The sequence below is a fragment of the Salmo salar genome, chromosome 09 (genome assembly GCF_965601325.2).
Source record: "Salmo salar chromosome 09, fSalSal1, whole genome shotgun sequence".
Taxonomy (NCBI): Eukaryota; Metazoa; Chordata; class Actinopteri; order Salmoniformes; family Salmonidae; genus Salmo; species Salmo salar.
Genome location: NC_138299.1, coordinates 21,796,292 through 21,811,492, shown reverse-complemented (window position 1 = coordinate 21,811,492; position 15,201 = coordinate 21,796,292).

Sequence of the window (15,201 nt, the reverse complement as noted above, 5' to 3'; positions counted from 1 at the left end):
AGCAGCCATTTTCTATAATTGCTTTGATAAGGAAATGTTGCAGTGCCAGGGAAAAGGACTTTGGCCAATGTCAGGAACATGAAATATGGCACTGATTCACTAAGAAAACAACTTCCCCCATCATAAAAATGTCTGTATCCCCGCAACTGTAGAGGAAATCAAAAGTAAGTTCCTCTCCAATAAGAGACGGGATTGTTTCCTAGCATGGATTGTTTATAGAAAGCCAAGCGTGTGTTTGCTTTAAATTATGTCACAATGTCTGTTTGGTTTATTGCAGCAATAGTATATGTCATTAAGAATGAGTGCGTATTTGTTTAGTCAAGCATCTCTTGGTTGATTTCCTGAGGAGCACAGCCAAACACAAGCAGACTCAGGGCAATTCTAAACTGAGACACGTTGAAACACAATACATCTATACATCTGACTGAATAAATTACAATGGCTCATTTTGACCTCAACCATTGTTGTTTTTCACAAAGATTTTGTCAAGCACACAAGGTTTGTTCTTCCTGCCTTTGTACAGCAGTATACATTCCCATTTGCCATAATAAATACCTGTGAGGGGTCAATGAGTCTCTCAGTTCCTGCACCTCTTACCTATCTAATATCCTTAGCTCAGGTCTCCTACTTTGTGGTAAACAGGGACTGTACTCATGATGAAGAGTGGAGCAGTGTCCTACATTGGGGTGCCAAGGCAGAGTAGAGCAGAATATGGCCACTACCCAAGAGCAGGCCTGGCTCCTACTGCCAGTATTGTTCCCGACTGTCTGCTTATTGGAACCATGAGTGCACAGTTACCATGGCACCATATATTTTAGGAGAGGGAATGATGGCAGGAGGAAAATATTAAAGGGGAGTTGTTTTGTGTGTGATGTTGGAAGCTCTAGATGTTTTCTGGCTCCTCTCCTTGTTCTGCAGGTGTGTCTAGGGGATGACAAACAGATTGAAATGAATTGGGAGCGTGAGCTTGGGTTGGTACATGCTGAACAGCCTGAGCATGTGATGTGGACTGTTGTCGGTCTGCCTCAGATCTGGCCAAATAACAGAAACACTGCACATGCAAATGTGGATGGACATTAAAAGACAAGGCAATTAAGGACGAGGAAAGAATCACATCAACAAAAGCTTTGATAGTTTTTTTCTTGGTTCTTTTTCAGAATAACAATTTCAAATCCAGGTTTGACCATTTAGATTGAGAACATCCGCCCATCTTAAATTATTTCCATTTGAAGATATTGGCAATTTCAACTAAGTCAAACGAACTAACTTTCATTTGACCAGTGTCCAAAATATACATTCGCAATATTCTTTTTTTGTTGCAATTCCTCTGGTGGTATTTCTCTTCTTAAATGCACCCATCTATCACTCTCAGGCAATGATTTCCCTTTGCTCTATAATGGAGCTTGACTGTAGTCTCATCAGCTCTAACTCACTTCTCCTATCACTGCCTATACATCTAAATTATGAGCTGTGGAACAGCATTATGTCTGCTCTCATTTCATTCCCCACCACAGCTCTCTCTCTCTCCCTCCATGGGGTGGCTTGTGAGGGGGAGATAAGCATCGCCTTCATGTTATGATCGGTTCCTGTTTGTCCTGTGAAAGAAGAGAGGAGAGGAGAGGTGGCTCTGTGCTGCTGTTAAACCTATTAGGATACATATTGTGTACTATAGGAGAATGGGACCTTCACTAGACAACATGGCTCCTCATCAGACGGTAAGGCTGTCCTCTGACAGTGCATTGTGCCTGCTTAGACAATGTGGGTCTGCTGCTAGAAGGAGCGTGCAGGGTGGGAGCATACACTCTATGGACTGGTGAGTAAAGCAGCTTACTTTAAAATCAAAAGTCAGTTCACATTGTTAGCTTGGTTGATTGTCTAAAGCTATTTGGTATTTCAAATGTCATCATGAATTGAATGACAAAGGTTTTCACATCATTGTTTCCCCATGGTGCCAGTTATGATGTGTAACACAACTCTGTCAGATGACAAAATCCCCTACCTTGACCAACAGGACCACATGACATGAAACACACTGACCAATCTCTGAGCGCCTGTGCTCCTGTGTTCACCATGACACAATCAATTCATCTGGACAATGTCCTTTGTTCTCATTGGTGACCCTGGCTGACAACCAGATCCAAATGGACTACAATTTAAGATCACTATTACATTTTAATGGGAACAATTCTTTATTTCCATTTTATGGCAATTACATCGGCATTGTAAATAGTTACACATATACTTCATTTGAGACTTACTTCAACCTGTGCTTGTGAGAGTGCGTGTGTGTGCGTGTGTGCATGCTTGAGTCCATGTGTCCCTTCGTGTGTGTTCGTGCAGGAAAAAGCAAGGAAGAGCTCATTCTGTGTGATGTTATTTTGTCACGGCCCACCCCTGCTGGGTCCCAGTTCCCTCTCCCCCTGTGTTTCCACTGTGTTCCCCGTTTTCCCACAGTCCCATGTCACTCCAATTCAGATGGGCCTGCCTCTCACTGTGCCTCCAACGCGATTGAAGTAATACCTGGAAACCCTTTGCCTTCCTATTTCCCTCTCTCCTCCTCATAATAATGGGAAAGTGGTCTGGCCCTGCTGTGACAGGGAATAGAGGCAGAGAGCTTGTGGGAAACTATGTGTCACGGCCAACAAATGTCTCCTTTTAGGGCTCTATGTACGTGAACCAAGTTCACCCACACACTCCAACGCAACACAAGTTACAGTAAACTGATGAAATATGATGTGGGTGTTATCTGTATTTAAGTACTTTGATGGATTCCTATAAAGAGAGATTGAGAATGAGCTTGTTGATACAAGTCCACTCTTACAGATTGTCAGTATCCTTGTACATCCTCTAGACTTGCCCGAAAAACACAACAGTTTAGAAAAGCGATAAAAACATACACACCGCCCAGCTAGCAATTTTAGGGAGAGATGAGATTTTTGTAATGATAACAAAATATTGCTGTAATGTTTGGGTGTCCAGTTTTCCATTAGTTAGGGGATCATTCTATATGTAACGTTTGTCGTCTAATGGGGACCAAGACGTGGCGTGTGACGTGCTCATAATTACCTTTATTTAACTCTCAAACAACAAAACAACCATAAACAGTCCCGTCAGGTGCAACATACACAAAACAGGAAACAACCACCCACAAAACACAGGAAAAAACACCCCTAATAAATAGGACCTTCAATTAGAGGCAATGAGGAACAGCTGCCTCTAATTGAAGGTCAACCCAAGAAACTAAACATAGAAATAGACACACTAGAACAAACATAGAAATATACTAACATAGAACATAAACCAAAAACCCCGAAACACATAAAACAAACACCCCCTGCCATGCCCTGACCAAACTACAATAACAAATAACCCCCTTTACTGGTCAGGACGTGACACTATATATGTTAGAAAAACCTTTTGAGAACCTTTTTAGCATGTTTTGATGTTAAAGTTTAGAGAACATTCCCTTAATGTCAAGCAAAACTTATGTGGTTACAATTTTCTCAGAACATACAACATTAATGTTCTGGACGTGTTTTATGGGACGCTGCGAGAACATTCATGTGTCCAGTTTTCTGAGGGTTAGGAGAATATTCCATCTACTTCACATCAAACAGACACAGAACATGGTTGCCATGCAGAATACAAGATACTAATGTTCTAGATACGATTCATGAGAGTGTTGCAAGAACATTTCTGGGAATCAGTGGTCAGGAAGTTGCCTGATGATCCCAAAGAAACATTCTCCAAAAACGTACTTGGTGAACGACTTATCCATTCACAACTCTTTTTATCTGTTGGCAAGGTTAGGGATGCTCACACACACAGTACTTTTAACATACATATTTGACACACAGCACATGATTGCTTTATGCATGTTCATTTATACAGTAATTATTATTCAACATGTCTTCACCTGGGATTGGAACTAACAACCTCGCACATCATTCAGATCTTCCTGCTACGCTACCATGTCTTTGTCAGTTAATAGTTAATGTGACTATTCTCTCATCATTGATTTGATTGACTTATTTCAACCATTTAAGGGCTTTCTGTATAGTTGTCTAATGTTAGTGGGGCATATTAACCTGTTTTAATGATACTCCTGAATCACTATGATCCATAAAGGTTTTTCTTGAGTGTATTTATTATTTTGTATTTATTATTTAACTCTGCATTGTTGGGAAGGGCTCGTAAGCAAGCCTTTCACAGTAAAGTCTACACCCATTGTATTTGGTGCATGAGACAAATAACATTTGATTGGATTTGATTTGATTTAACAGAGCTGAGATTTACTTCAAAGTGCATGCACCCTATTGCTTACACCTATCAAGTTGTTTCAGATCAACACAAGTGCTGATGGAGGAGGATTAAGGTTTCTGCTGGACAGGGCCTAACTATCCTGGGCCAATAAGCACATGCCCTAGAGATATCCCTTATTGGCACAGTGGTTAGGGTGTTGGTCATTGGTATTGGTGGCCTGGGTTAGAGATCCACTAGGGGAGTCACCATACTCACATTCCTAGCAATATACACTGAGTGTACAAAACATTAGGAACAGGGTATGGTGCCATGCACACTGGTTTGAGTGTGTCAAGAACTGCAACACTGCTGGGTTTTTCATGCTCAAGAGTTTCCCGTGTGTATCAAGAATGGTCCCCCACCCAAAGGACATCCAGCCAACTTAACACAACTGTGGGAAGCATTGGAGTTAACATGGCCCAGCATTCAACACTTTGTAGCCCTGACGAATTGAGGCTGTTCTGAGAACAAAAGGGGATGCAACTCAAAATTAGTGTTCCTAATGTTTTGTACACTCAGTATGTATCTACACAGCCTTACTGCCAATGGAACATGGCAACTTGGGGACAGAGAGACCTCTACCCTGCAGCACATGAAGGGAACACACCTGTTTCAGTATCACATAAACTGGTCCGTTTGAGTGTAACCTGCAGTCCAGCAAGCCTGAGGGGCCTGTGTTCTGTCAGGATGTAAATCTGAGAAGCTGCCTGGGCTCATCTTAAAAGTGACACTCCAGTCTCCTTTTCACCCAAAAAAACTTTAACACCGTGGTCAGGGTAAGTCATGACATAGTACAATCAATCAAATTAAATCAAATTTATTTATAAAGCCCTCACAAAGTGCTGTACAGAAACCCAGCCTAAATCCCCAAACAGCAAGCAATGCAGGTGTAGAAGCACGGTGGCTAGGAAAAACTCCCTAGAAAGGCCCGAACCTATGAACAAACCTAGAGAGGAACCAGGCTATGAGGGGTGGCCAGTCCACTTCTGGCTGTGCCGGGTGGAGATTATAACAGAACATGGCCTAGATGTTCAAATGTTCATAGATGACCAGCAGGGTCAAATAAAAATACTCACAGTGGTTGTCGAGAGTGCAACAGGTCAGCACCTCAGGAGTAAATGTCAGTTGGCTTTTCATAGCCGATCATTCAGAGTATCTCTACCGCTCCTGCTGTCTCTAGAGAGTTGAAAAGAGCAGGTCTCGGACAGGTAGCACATCCGGTGAAAAGGTCTGGGTTTCATAGCCGCAGGCTGAACAGTTGAAACTGGAGCAGCAGCACGGCCAGGTGGACTGGGGACAGCAAGGAGTCATCATGCCAGGTAGTCCTGAGGCATGATCCTAGGGCTCAGGTCCTCCGAGAGAGAGAAAGAAAGAAAGAGAGAAAGAGAGAAAGAAAGAGTGAAAAAGAGAGAGAGAATTAGAGAGAGCATACGTAAATTCACACAGGACACCGGATAAGACAGGAGAAATACTCCAGATATAACAGATTGACCATAGCCCCCCGAAACATAAACTACTGCAGCATAAATACTGGAGGCTGAGACAGGAGGGGTCAAGTAGGGGGGTGGGCCTTTCCTCTTTTATTCTCTATTGTACCTCTATTGTTCCTAAAGCAAGGGGGAGGCAGATGACATCAGATTCACTTCAGACCAACCATACACTCATAGAAGAAAAGTAGAACCATATATATTTTTTCTTCGGTTTGTCCACATAGGGGAAACCTTTTTGGTGCTAGGTAGAACCCTATGCAGAGGGTTCACCCTAGAACCCTCTAGGAAGGGTTCTACCAATGAACATTTGATCACATAAAGGTTCTTCCTAGAACCATCTATGAATGGTTCTACCGAGAACCCTTTTATCTTTGGAGGGTTCTTCGTAGAGCCTTCTGTGAACCGTTCCATCAGCCTTATTAGCCTTTAAAATTAATTATGACAATACATGACATACAGTTGAAGTCGAAAGTTTATATACTGTCACGGCTGTCTGAAGGATCGGACCAAAATGCAGCGTGTTTGTAGTTCCACATCTTTATTTATTCGTGAAACGTAATGCACTACACTAAATACTTGAACTCACAAAAACAACAAACCGTGACGCAGAGAGAAAACACACTACTCAAAATATAATCACCCACAAACACAGGTGGGACAAACATCAACATAAATATTACCTCCAATTAGAGGTAACGAGGATCAGCTGCCTCCAATTGGAGATCAACCCAAACAACATCAACATAGAAATACAAAATGAGAAACTGAACATAGAAATACAAAAACAGACAAACACCCCCTGTCACGCCCTGACCTACTCTACCATAGAAAATAACAACTTACTATGGTCAGGACGTGACAGTACCCCCCCCCCCAAAGTTGCGGACTCCGACTGCACCAAAAACAACAACAAAAACCCCCCAACAACAACCCCCCCCACACAACAACCCCCCCCCAACAACAAAACACAAAGGGAGGGTAGGGTGGGCGACTAATGTCTATGGCGGCTCAGAACTTTCTTATCCAGCGCCTCCCCCCATGGAGTCGGCTCAGGTTCGGGGCGTAACCCCCACTACACCCACTGATCCCTCTGCTTCTTTACCACCTGACCGTGGATCGTCGTTGAAGGAACCGGACTGTAGATCATTGCTGGAGTTTCTGGGCTGCGGGCCGCCGCTGGAGGTTCTGGGCTGCGGGCCGCCGCTGGAGGTTCTGGGCTGCGGGCCACCGCTGGAGGTTCTGGGCTGCGGGCCACCGCTGGAGGTTCTGGGCTGCGGGCCACCGCTGGAGGTTCTGGGCAGCAGGCCGCCGCTGGAGACTCTGGAGGCTCCGGACTGAGAGGCGTTGCTGGAGGCTCCGGACTGGGAGGCGTCGCTGGAGGCTCCGGACTGATGAGCGTCGCTGGAGGTTCCGGGCTGAGATCCGTCTCAATAGGCTCCGGACTGTATGCCATCTCAGTAGGTTTCGGACTGTAGGCCGTCTCAGTAGGTTCCGGACTGTAGGCCGTCTCAGTAGGTTCCGGACTGAAAAACATCGCAGGAAGCTCTGGACGGGGAACTATCGCCGTCAGCTCTGGACGGGGAACTGTCGCCATAAGCTCTGGACGGGGAACTGTCGCCGGAAGCTCTGGACGGGGAACTGTCGCCGGAAGCTCTGGACGGGGAACTGTCACCGGAAGCTCTGGACGGGGAATGTGCACTGGAATCCTGATGCGTGGTACTGGCATGGGTGGCGCCAGACTGGTAACCCCCACCTCAGGACGAGTACAGGGAGCAGGAACAGGACACACCGGATTGGGCATGCGCACTGGAGGTCTGATGCGTGGGACTGGCATGGGTGGCGCCAGACTGGTAACACGCACCTCAGAGCGAGTGCGGGGAGCAGGAACAGGACACTCCGGACTGGGCATGCGCACTGGAGGTCTGATGCGTGGAACTGGCCTAGGTGGCGCCAGACTGGTAACACGCACCTCAGGGCGAGTGCGGGGAGCAGGAACAGGACACTCCGGACCGGGCATGCGCACTGGAGGTCTGATGCGTGGAACTGGCCTAGGTGGCGCCAGACTGGTAACACGCACCTCAGGGCGAGTGCGGGAAGGAGGCACAGGATGTACCGGACTATGAAGGTGAACTGGAGACCAGGCATGCTGAGCAGTTCTACTCCTTCCTGGCTGAATGACCATCTTCGCCCTACACCGGTGAGGAGCTTGCACCGACCGCACCGGGCTGTGAGTGTGTATGGGCGATATAGTGCGCATCACACCATAACCCATTGCTCGTTCATCCACTCTCTCCTCAGCACGCCCGCAGTGCTCTCGATGCCAGTACCTCTCACCGGAATCTTGCGTCGAGCTCCGCGCTTGACTCCTTGACTGGCTCCGGTTCACTCCACGGCTCTCTCCGATAAGCACGGGAAGTTAGATCAGGTCTCCCCCTGACATCGCCAAACTCCCCGTGTGCCCCCCCCCCCCCCCCCCAAATAATTGGGTGTTGCCTCTCAGCTTTGCCTCTCGGTGCATATAGAGCCTCGTAGTATCGTCGCTCCCTTTTTGCTGCTTCGATTTACTACCTTGGGCGACGATACTCCCCAGCCTGCCTCCAGGCTCCTTTACCATCCAAAATCTCCTCCCAAATCCATTCCTCCAGATACTCCTTACCACGCTGCTTGGTCCTTTTTTGGTGGGTGATTCTGTCACAGCTGTCTGAAGGATCAGACCAAAATGCAGCGTGTTCGTAGTTCCACATCTTTATTTATTTGTGAAACGTAATGCACTACATTAAATACTTGAACTCACAAAAACAACAAACCGTGACGCAGAGAGAAAACACACTACTCAAAATATAATCACCCACAAACACAGGTGGGACAAACATCAACATAAATATGACCTCCAATTAGAGGTAACGAGGATCAGCTGCCTCCAATTGGAGATCAACCCAAACAACACCAACATAGAAATACAAAACTAGAAACTGAACATAGAAATACAACAGACAAACACCCCTTGTCACGCCCTGACCTACTCTACCATAGAAAATAACAACTTACTATGGTCAGGACGTGACATATACACCTTAGCCAAATACACTTAAACTCAGTTTTTCACAATTCCTGACATTTAATCCTAGTACAAATTCGCTGTCTTAGGTCAGTTAGGATCACCACTTTATTTTAAGAATGTGAAATGTAAGAATAGTAGTAGAGAGAATGATTCATTTCAGCTTTAATTTCTTTCATCACTTTCCCAGTGGGTCAGAAGTTTACATACACTCAATTAGTATTTGGAAGCATTGCCTTCAAATTGTTTAACTTGGGTAAAACGTTTCGGTTAGCCTTCCACAAACTTCCCACAATAAGTTGGGTGAATTTTGGCCCATTCCTCATGACAGAGCTGGTGTAACTGAGTCAGATTTGTAGGCCTGCTTGCTCGCACACGGTTTTTCAGTTCTGTCCACAAATTTTCTATAGGATTGAGGTCAGGGCTTTGTGATGGCCACTCCAATACCTTGACTTTGTTGTCCTTAAGCGATTTTGTCACAACTTTGGAAGTATGCTTGGGGTCATTGTCCATTTGGAAAACCCATTTGAGACCAAGCTTTAACTTCTTGACTGATGTCTTGAGATGTTGCTTCAATATATCCACATAATTTTCCATCCTCATGATGCCATCTATTTTCTGAAGTGCACCAGTCCCTCCTGCAGCAAAGCACCCCCACAACATGATGTTGCCACCCCTCTGCTTCACGGTTGGGATGGTGTTCTTTGGCTTGCAAGCCTCCCCCTTTTTCCTCCAAACATAATGATGGTCATTATGGCCAAACAGTTCTATTTTTGTTTCATCAGACCAGAGGACATTTCTCCAAAAAGTACAATCTTTGTCCCCGTGTACAGTTGCAAACCGTAGTCTGGCTTTTTTATGGTGGTTTTGGAGCAGTGGCTTCTTCCTTGCTGAGCGGCCTTTTAGGGTATATCGATATAGGACTCGGTTTACTGTGGATATAGATAATTTTGTACCGGTTTCCTCCAGCATATTCACAAGGTTCTTTGTTGTTGTTCTGGGATTGATTTGCACTTTTCGCAACAAAGTACGTTCATCTCTAGGAGACAGAACGCGTCTCCTTCCTGAACAGTATGACGGCTGCGTGGTCCCATGGTGTTTATACTTGCGTACTATTGTTTGTACAGATGAACGTGGTACCTTCAGGTGTTTGGATATTGCTCCCAAGGATGAACCAGACTTGTGGAGGTCTCCAATTTTTTCTGAGATCTTGGCTGATTTCTTTAGATTTTCACATGATGTCAAGCAAAGAGGCACTGAGTTTGAAGGTAGGCCTTGAAATATGTACATCCACAGGTACACCTCCAATTGACTTAAATGATGTCAATTAGCCTATCAGAAGCTTCTAAAGCCATGACAACTTTTTCTGGAATTTTCCAAGCTGTTTAAAGGCACAGTCAACTTAATGTATGTAAACTTCTTACAAACTGAAATTGTGATACAGTGAGTTATAAGTGAAATAATGTCTGTAAACAATTGTTGGAAAAATGACTTATCCTGGCTAGCAAAGGGATGTTTAATTCCTATTGGAATCCAGCCAGAGTTAGGATATCCAACAATAGGATTTACTTATCACCCACAACCTGCATTCAGGAACAACCTACTAACAGATTGGATTAGTTTAGTTAATGTATGCTATTTATCTTTGTGTAGCATAAAATGTATCAATCAAAACAAATTAAAATAAACAATTCTGAAAATCCCCTTGCAATAGAGCATGCTGGGCAATATGATATATGGTTCAATATAGAACCCTTCTTGCCTTCCTAAGAGTAATCAAATAACCCTTTCTTCCAAAGGTTTATCCCTTTGCCTTAAAAATAACCATTGTCTTCCAAAAGGGGTTCTTCAGATCAAAGCGGTTCTTGTTAAAACTCTATCCCTCTGCAAAGAACTCCGCTAAGTTTTCACTTGTGTCTACAAAACACTATTTTGCCAAACAATATATTGAGGTATACTTGGGATATCGCTTTTCAAAAGTAAAAGTCCAAAATCACTGGAGGACATCTTTAATGGCCCTCTTCACACAGTCAGACTTCTTCCCTGTCCTCCGTTTTTCTATTTCCTTTTCCTGTCGGAGGGTTTTGTCTTCTGTTAGGCGATGCCTTGACCTCTGTGGGGAGGATTTCCTCAAGGTCCACAACTTCCACACAATTAGCTCTGCAGTCAGACATCACACCAAAAACATTATCGTGACTCAAAAATAACACATGCAGCTTTCATAGTGGTCCTTCAAGTGTCACTTCGACACAAACAGTGGCAGAAATAAATACACATGTAGTAACACCTGCAATTGGATGACAGTGACCAATACACATACTATATTTGACTTTTTTCAACTTGACACAGAAATATACTTCCTCTAAATGAGTAGGAGGAGACATGGCCCTACAGTGACAGATGTCCTGATGGCCGTATGTCCGCCCCTGCTGCCCCACCATGTGTAAAACCTGGAGCAGAGCTGAACAGAGCAGAGTTGGGGTGATCAATAGGGTTCATTGAAGGGCCCTGCCCTGGAACTGCTGGCTGGGGCAATGGTCCCTAGGTGGGAGGTAGGAGTGATGTGTGCTGTCCCTGTCCTGTTGTCCTTGTGGATGGATCACTCTTCCCAGGCTGGCCCTGGGCCATGGGGCTCTGTGGGCTGGCACACATGCAGCTGTCACACACCCACTGGTCTCAGACACAACAAACAGATTTACCTTCTCCATCCCAGGGCCGGTCACTTAGGCCAGCCCTGGGCATAAGTGGTCACTTATTTGGTGGTGGTGGGGGGGCTCAGTCAGGTTCTCAACTTAATGTTGAGAGTTAGAATAGTAGAATACACAAAGTGCAATTTCGAAATTTGGTCATGCATCAGCAGTTTTCCTCTTGTTATGTCAGTCACTGACAGTCATTCAATTAGAACATTTAAGGTTAAAAAAAATTGATTGGTAAATTAGTCTAACCAGCTATCTAAATGGCCGAATTACCGACCGGGCACGAAGGGCACGTGCCCAGGGGCCCTAACCTCCAAGGGGCCCCCATTGATTTTGTTAGTCACTCTCACTCAGATATCATATTACCACAGCATAAGTTATGACATGTGTAGAATTTCAGGAAATTAACTGTAAAACACCACATTTTTCTCTCTGCCCCATGGCAAAATGAGTAGAATTGCAGGACATTTGTTTTAAAATTCCAACATTTTCTCTTCACCCCATTGCAAAATGTGTAGAATAGCAAAAAACTTGCTTTAAAACTGCAACATTTGCTCTACGCCCCATAGCAAAATGTGTAGAAATGCAGGAAATGAACTTTAAAATGTACCTTTTTTTCTCTCTGCCATCAAGGGAGCCTCTAGAATGTTTTGCCCGCGAGGTGGGGTGCCCCCCAACCAAACCTTGCTGAGGGCCCCAAAAGGCTCCGACCTTACAAACATTGCTTTAAGAAAAGGACACTTTCTAGTTTTAACCCCAGTACTGTTTATGCATCAACCTTTCATACGTCACTGTACACATTTTGTGTTATTATTATTACTAACAGCTCCGAATGGCTCAATCCTCATGTATCACATTGTAAACATGACTCAACATGCTAACCAACTGGCTTTTAAAGTGTGTCCAGACAACATTTAGTTACTTAATAGGCCATATCCTCTTTGTTCCAGTGTCATCTAAATCCCAGGCAGCCCAGGCAGAACTAAACAGCACTAGTGATTAGAGAGTGTTGTCAGTGCTGTCGTAGGGGTAGCAGAGTGCTGGCAGGACACTGTTTAGTCAACACTACACCAATAGGGTGGTTGGAGAGTTCCAAAACAGCCTTGGGCTCTAATTTGTAATATGTCTGACTGAGCCAGCAGCCATTTGAAGGTGCTCTGAACTCACCTACGGGATAGTCTAAGTTTATGGTTTACTATGAAGTTGATAAAGATCAAGATTACAAATCTCAGGACGGGAGAGTGACAAACAAAATGGAAATTACTGTAGAATAGAATTGAAACTGTACATTTGTGTATTTCTATAACTGCATCTTCAGTGCATCTCCACATGCTCCCTTGGAACCAAGTGGAGAATAATCCATCATCTGATTCCATTATGCTGTAGCACATCCATGTGTTAGTTTATCTCACCCACCGCTCCCTGATATACTGTAGGTATAAACCCTGCTGCCTGTCCAGTTTAAGGGTTTATCAGGAAACTGTGCTTGGTGCTGTAAACCTGTCAATCAATGGAGTCTGCACTGCATTCATATTCACTTGCAAATACGCTATGTTCTTAAAAATACTGCCATTACTACTTTGAAAATTCAAACTAATTGAGGTTGACTTCTGGATTGAAATATTTTATACAAACAACACCAACATTAAAACTCTACTCTGCAGAGGATTTGCATTTGCAGCATTGAATAGCTCCACGTGTAGCTCCAGTTTCAGATGAAACAAGGCAGTAGAGACAAACAGCACTGGGTTCTCTAGTCGTGACAGCAGGTGATTTCTCTTCGTATAGGGCGAAATGGTAAGATACCTCAGAACCATTGGCAGAGCACATCAAAAGCTCAATTGATTCGTTGGATTGGAGCATAGAGATCAAATGTGCTGTTAAGAAGTGTTAAACTGATGTGCCTCAAACAAGGGCAGGTTTTTGGACAAAAGGGGCCACCTGTTAACACAGTAGCTAATTTCCCATTGCATATGCCCAGTGTGTTGATTCTGTTGGAACAGTGAATCTAATAGGCACACATCACACATGACACAGTACTGACATTGGCAATGAGACAATTGAAGAAGGAGATACAATCAAGGGCTATATAATTTAAAAAAATCTATTTCAAAGACACCACAATAATGTAAACGCCCTGTTTATTAATTAATTTATATTGGATTTTCTATGTAAACCCACTATGTCCTCAAACTACAAGCTTACATAAAAAACAGCAATATTGAGCAGCAAGATATATTGGTTATTTGTCCTTTACCTGTGGCCGCCGTTATTTGCTTTGAGCAGCTGCCTGTCATAATCTGACATTTAAAAAGTAATTTGAGTACCCTAGTCATTTGAGCCATGTCCCATGTCATTGTATTTGCCAAATACAGATTTACAGTAAAAAAAGAAAAAAAGAAGTGGACACAGATGAAAGAAATGCAGTTATGAAAATTTGTTGATCCCCCTTGACTTGACAGGTGTTGAAGGGTACCTTCATCTTGAATATGTTTTGTAAATATATTAGCATCGATAGAGGCTTATAGAGACGTGTAATGTCAGTGTTGTGCTGGTACACTCACATGACAGTTAAGAATCATATAAAACTTATCAATGTAATAACCCACTGGGCCCATACTGGTTGAATCAACATTGTTTCCACGTCATCTCAATGAAATTAAGTTGAACCAACGTGGAATAGATGTTGAACTGTTGTCTGTGCCCAGTGGGAAGATGATGATTTAGGTTAGATATTTGTAATGAGATGTCAAGGGAGTTATGTTAATTAATGATGAATTCTGCTCATGTAGACATGATACACTGCCCATTCTGACCTAAAGGCTATATAAGATAGTCTGGCCAAAGAAAAGATTACATCAGGAAATTTATCATTAGTAGAAACTATTAGTAGCAGCAGCGCTTAAAGCTAAATCCAAATGCACTTTCATACCTTCTGTTTCCCAATGAAAATGTTATTTCTAAGGGTTTCAGATCCAAGAGGGGAGCAGCTTTACAAAACACTGCCACAAAGAAAAATGACGTGCAATAAAGGGTTACTGCAGATGGAATTATGGACGGCCTATGTCTCATTTCCAAAGCTGTGTTTACACAAGGCCTGCAATGAGGGAAGAGAATAGAGCCAGTTAGGTTATTGTTTGCATTGGCCGAGTGTAAATACAACTAGGGGCGGAGGCTGAAATGTCATATTATTTCAGGCTCGGTTTTGAATCTTAAAATGCAGAAATAAATAAGGGCACAGAAAGAGTGATAAAATGGGATTGGGGTAGGAGGTGATGGGTAAATATTGAGAATGTGTAAATACTGGAGATTCAGCTCCATATCTGATGCTGTCTGTTTTTGTTTGTGATATTTAGAGGATGTAGGTTACAAATCCAGGCAGCTTAACTTGTACTGCTATGCCTTTACAATGGATCGCAAAGGGATGGCAGGTAAATCCAGAGATATTAATTTACCACCTCTTCAATTATTCATGTGTATAGATGTTTGGAAATGTGTATGGGGCCTTGGGTAAGACTTGTTAGCACAATACTGAAGCTCACCAGTTTCCTTCATTCAGTCAGAATCAACAGGCTTTTTACTGATTGCATCCAAATGCTATTACTGTAGTTAGAAATAAGTAACATAATGCTACAGTAGTCAGGCTGAGCTCAGG